Genomic DNA, 5,950 nt, shown 5'->3' on the forward strand with positions numbered 1-5,950 from the left:
TTGCCTAGGGAATGATGTGGACCTGCAGGAAGGGACTTGATTTATTATCAAAACTGCCCTCAAAAGAAACTCCTGGAGGACACTATGACCCTGACAAAGAGGATGGACTGCTGACATTTCAGGGGCAAAGTGCGAGTACAGGCTTTGGCTTGCTAAGGAAGTGCAGTTGGAAGTTCCAGGGAAGGAGCCCACAAAAGTCCTGCTAAAACCTTCTGTTATGAGTTAGATATACACTATCCTCCATAACTCTCATCCACTCAAAGGCAGGAGTTTGGAAGGTGATTGGATCAGGGAGTACCACACTCTTCAGTGGATTCGCCTACTAATGAGATCAGCAGGTGAATATGTTGTTAGGAGATGGGCGCTGGTTGGCGGTGGGTCACCAGGTGAAGATCTAAAAGGGTGTATCTCCCCTCCATAGAGCCTCACTTTTTTCTCTGCTTTGTGGCTGCCACAACTTAAGCCACTTTCTTCCACCAGGTCCTTCTGTACCCATTCTTTCCTTGGAGCCATTTAACTATGGACTGGATCCAATAAAAACCCAGAGCCAGGGCTGGTGAGATGGCTCAGTGGTCTAAAGCACCTACTTAGAACAAGCTTAGCAAAGCACAGGGACCACAGTTCAATCCCCCAGCACCACATGCCAGCCATCTCCGCCCCCTGGTGGGCTGAGCTGGCCACATACACACACACACACACACACACACACATAAATAAAATAAATAAATTTTTTAAAAAACCCAGAGCCAAAATAAATCTCTCCCCTTTTATTTTGTCCCAATGATAAGAAAATGACTAAGCTACCTTCCAAAAAGAAAGAATTGGTTTTAGAAATCTGATTCACCTCCCAAAAGCAACAACATATAGCAATTGAATCCCTTCATCCTCTCATCTTTTCTCCTTTTTGGAGTTAGAAGTGGATTCACCTTGAAATTGATGATGCTCAAGAAAGAGCCCCTCACTTGCATTCGTCTCTTTAGGGCAATACATTTTTTTTAGGTGTGATTTTGTTTTTCTTAAAGTGTGTATTAGTTTTCTATTGACACAAACAATTTTTATTTTTTAAAATTATTTTTATTTAATGTATTTAGTACAGGGCCTACAGGATCTCACTACACAGGTTAGACTTGTAGTAATCCTTCCTGTTTTTCAGCCTCTCAAGTGCTGGGCTCACCGGCACGGGCCACCATGCTCATTCACCTTCTCAGTGCGCCCTCAGGATAAGGCCAGCACAGCAGGCTGGGGAATCCCCGCCCCCTGTATCTGCCTAAGCAGGTGGTTTAATGTGCTGAGCTATCTGGTCGGCCCTAAAAGAGTATCCAAAGTGGGACCTTGATCCATTGGGAGCCAAGGGTGTGGCTCTGTGGTAGAGCACTTGCCTTAGCAGCACACACACAAAAAAGGAAGGGACATTAGTGCTTACTCTTTCTCTGTCTGCATGCATACGCTAAGGAAAAGCCATGTGGGGACACAGCAGGGTGACCACTGCAAGGCAGGAAGAGAACCCTAAGCAGAAACTGACCGTAGCAGTGCTCTGTTGGACTTCTAGATCCATAGAAAATAAATGTCTATTTTTTAAGATACTCAGTCCATTGTATTGTGTTATGGCAATTTGAGCAAACTAAGACCCCTTTATGCAGTTCACAGGATGGATGTTTGTTTCCTTCAGGCCAGCCAGAGCATATCTCCATGAGTTCTTCTGCAATCAGCTGAAAAAGTTTCCAGCTTACTGCAGGGCTCACTAAATTAAGTCAGACTCACCATGACAGTATTCCTCTTTCCATTTAATTGAATCACAGGAGGGATGTTTCCTCACATTTACAAGCTCCACCTACATTCCAAGGGAAGGCAGTACAGAGGCAAAGATCATGGGGGTGTAATTTTGGAATTCTGCCTAATATAAAGCCTATAAATTGTATAAGGTTTAGCATATGTACAGTCTGGATCCACCCTGCATGGCTGGAGTACAATAGTGGTGGTCATGGGGAGTATTTTTCTATCTGTAATGAGGTGAGTCCTGCTTGTTCAAGAAAATACATTTACATTATAGTAGAGAAGACATAAATACAATAAAATAAATGCACAGTAAAATAACAAAAGCACATAATCTTTCAGGAAGTGTTCAGAATAGGAAAGTTCCTAGATTGGGAATTGGAAGGTTGAGCAGTAGTTATTGGCCGCTTAAATGATAGCATGTCATGTATACAAAACAAATAACCCAGAGGAAAAAATTGGCAATTGGTAAAATAGGCAATCCACAGAAGGGGAAATACAACTGGTCAACAGACACACTAAAAGCTGCTTTAACCCACCAGTTGTCAGAGAAATGCAAATTTAAAAAAAAATAGGTTAGTTTTTCAATATTATGTCAGACAAATTAAAATACTGAAGATCCAACTCTTGTTACAATAGGAGAAAAGAAAAATTTTTACCTTCCCACGTCAGTTTCATGCCTGAGGAACTAAAACAAAAGATAAATGTGATAGTTAAATGATTATGTCAATGTGTGTAACATCCAACCAGATTGGTTCAACAGTTCTCAATGTGGAAGGCTTACCCTAGAGAGGACTGTCACCAGAAGGGTATATGTTATCATTTATTTGTCTATTTTTGCAGTACCAGGGATCAAACTCAGGACCTTATGCTCGCCAGATAAGCACTTAATCCACTGAGCTATCTCCCCGACCGTTCCAGAATGGTATAAAAAGAAAAGGAAAAAAAAAGGCTTGCTTCTGTTTCTTTGGAGGATCTCCAGTCTTCTCCTTTACCCTGGCTTCCACCATAGACCTTCTGGCTTCCTGACAGACTCGCATGGGGCACTGCACTGTTCTAGGCCTTCAACTGATCCTGCAGATCTCCAGCATACAGACAGACCTTTGGCACTATTCTGCACCAAACTCTGTGAGCAGACATTATAAGCCAATCTTGTAAATTCTTATATATTTTGCATTAAATTATTATATATTTGTATACCTTACTAGAGAAATTATAGTTTCTCTAGTAAGCACTGACTGATAGAACAAATAAAAGAGACAAGCATATATATTTATTTGATACATTTTATGTGACACAGGAAACTTCATAATGGAAATAAAGACCAAAGAAATGAGTAAACTTTGTATTTTTCTTCTGGGCTGGGGAAGAAGTGGATAGTCATGGACGAATATGAATGGGTAACAAAGTGTGATCTAATGGTAACAAACTAGGAGGAACATAGCAAGCTTGTTTGCTCAGCATTTTCTCTGTGACCATTTGTCTTCATACTTAGAAATGTTCTTTTCTTCTGGTTAGAGGGAAAACGCCTCTGAGAATCTAATGACCCTCTTTAGGAGGAGTTCATAAAGTCTTTTCTAGATTTTATGACCTTCTTCAGAATAGAAAAACAGGAAAAAAGTGAGAGAGAACTTGCTGCTTTTGTTGTTTTCTCAAAGTGCCAAAGTGACACAGTTTGGGGTTGCATGTCCTGAAGCCCATCTTTACACAGTAAAGAAATGAACATTATTATGTATAGTTGGTAGAGGTATAACATTATACTATAATCTGCTTGGGAATTATAGGGTTTAGGTTTTGTTGTATCAACTTGATTAGTTTGGGAGCCACTTGGAACACACTCCTAAAAGTGTGTCTGGGTGAGTCACAGAGTTGTGCTTTAGGTACCTGGTCATTGACCCTTTCTTTCTGGCACTGTTGTCTGCTCCACTTCCACATAAACTATGCATGTCTACTTCATCATGCCCGCTAGCTATGACGGTTCTGCCTTGGAGCCTGTTAGCCATGGACCGAATACCCAAAACTGTGAGCCAAATGAAACTTCTCTTTCTTTCTTTCTTCTTTCTTTCTTTCTTTCTTTCTTTCTTTCTTTCTTTCTTTTCTTTCTTTCTTTTTTTTTTTTTTTAAAAAAACCCTTTTCTTTCTTTTAAGTTGTGGATATTGGGGATTGCTATTCTGCAAAGGAAAAGATGGCTAATCCAAGATGTATTCTAGAAGAAGCTACTAAAGTTTAAAATGTGTATAATCTTGACCTGGGCATCTTTTTTTAAGACTAACCTTTCCTTTTCTTTTACTTTTCTCTATTTTTTTTTTTTTTTGAAAGGGTCTGCAGGGTGTTCAGGGTCTCACTACTAGACTGGACTCATAGTGATCCTTCTGTTTACAGCCTCCCAAGTGCTGGGATTACATGCGTGTGCCACCACGCCCAGTCTCAATCGCCTTCTCAGTGGGCCCTGGGGATGGAGACAGCATGGCAGGCCTGGGGATTGAACCCCCAGCCCCTGCGCCTGCTTGCAGGTGCTTTAATCTGCTGAGCTATTTGGCCAGCCCAAGACTAAATGTTTAGAACAAGAGTATTAGAGCCTAAAAGTATATTGTAAGGATGCTTATGAAAGTTTTTCTATAGCGGCAAAAAGTGGAAATAGTCTGGCCATCCAAAAACACAGTAATAATTTAATATGTTTTGTGCATTTATATTACATTATGGAGTATGACTTTAAATCTTAAATATTTTCAGAGCAAGCTAAATATGTACCATCCAGGAGGAATGACTATAAAATAGCGTTAAACAAAAAAGCAAGTTTCACAATAATGTGTAACATCTGTCCCTGTTTTTGTTTTTCAAAACGGAAAACCACTTCCTATTTCTATGTATAATTTTGTACTATCAGTGCAGCAAGTTGCACAATATGATCTGAATATTAGTTACGTGGAAGTGGAGCGGGGAATCAAGATGAGGGAGTGACACCGGCATAAGCATTAAAGGAAGCACAGGTAACTTCTTAGCACGTATTTTATATACTAATTTTTGTTGTTTTACTTATAAGAAGTGTGTATCCTTCTAATTAAAATGTATGATACATTAAAAGGAAAGAGAAAAGGCATAGGTCAGGCTAAATCTCAATCCCTGTCCTATCTTACTAGCTGGGTAACCGGGAATTAATTATTAAACTTCTCTGAGCTGCAATGTTCTCATCTGTTAAAACGACTGTACTCCTTGGTTTCCAGAGCTGTTGTGAGGATTGCATGAGACGCTACGCTAAGTGTGGGGCACACAGCAGGCGCCCACACAGCAGTCACCAGCTCCGCTCAGGACTCAACTGACACACGGAAACCTTGACCAAGTGAATGATTTGACTTGGCAGCAGCTAGTTTTCTTCAGAAAAGCAGAATTCACACTGATCACTTTAATAACTAGAATTTAAAACAGGGACTTAGTTAATAGGTAACAGAGGACTGAAAAGGGGGGACAATGAGATAACAGAATAAACTAAGCAGCTACCTTTCCCAAGCATGGAGCAATATGCACTGTTGCTCATTACAAGCGAACTCACCTGTTTTCTAGTCATCTCTGCAATCTAGTGGGTGAGTACTGCCACATGCTTTCAATTATTTCTTGGCTTATTTAATATTATTCCCCCTTGGGATTAGTAAATGTGTATAGTACTATAAGTTTCTCCTACTAGTAAGTAACCCTGCTGTATAAAGAAAGACCTCCCACAAATGTTTTAGCAACATGGAATCTTTCTCACCAGCACACATCTTTTTTTCGAATTTTAATTTAATTTTATTTTAGTACAGTAGTTCCTTGCTCTTTCATGGTTGCACTTTCACAGACTATTTCGCTAGTCTTCAAAAAATATTAATCTAAATTATATCGCGGAATTTTCACTCTATCATAGGATTTTGCAGTACCACACAGTACACATATGTTGTTAAAATAACGGAGGTTTACAAGGTTAGAAAATGGTTAAGAGGGGCCAGCAAAATAGCTCAGCGGTCTAAAGCGCCTGCCAGAGCAAGCTCAGGCAGGTGCAGGGAACTGAGGTTCAATACCAGGCACCACATGCTGCGCCAGCCCCACCCTCAGGGTGGGCCGAGTTGGCCAAAAAACAAAACAGCCTACATAAGTGTCGACCAAATTGCTCAGGAGATTAAAGTGCCTGCTTAGGTAGACCCA

Source organism: Octodon degus, unplaced genomic scaffold (assembly GCF_000260255.1).
Source record: "Octodon degus isolate 3935 unplaced genomic scaffold, OctDeg1.0 scaffold00049, whole genome shotgun sequence".
In the NCBI taxonomy this organism is placed as follows: Eukaryota; Metazoa; Chordata; class Mammalia; order Rodentia; family Octodontidae; genus Octodon; species Octodon degus.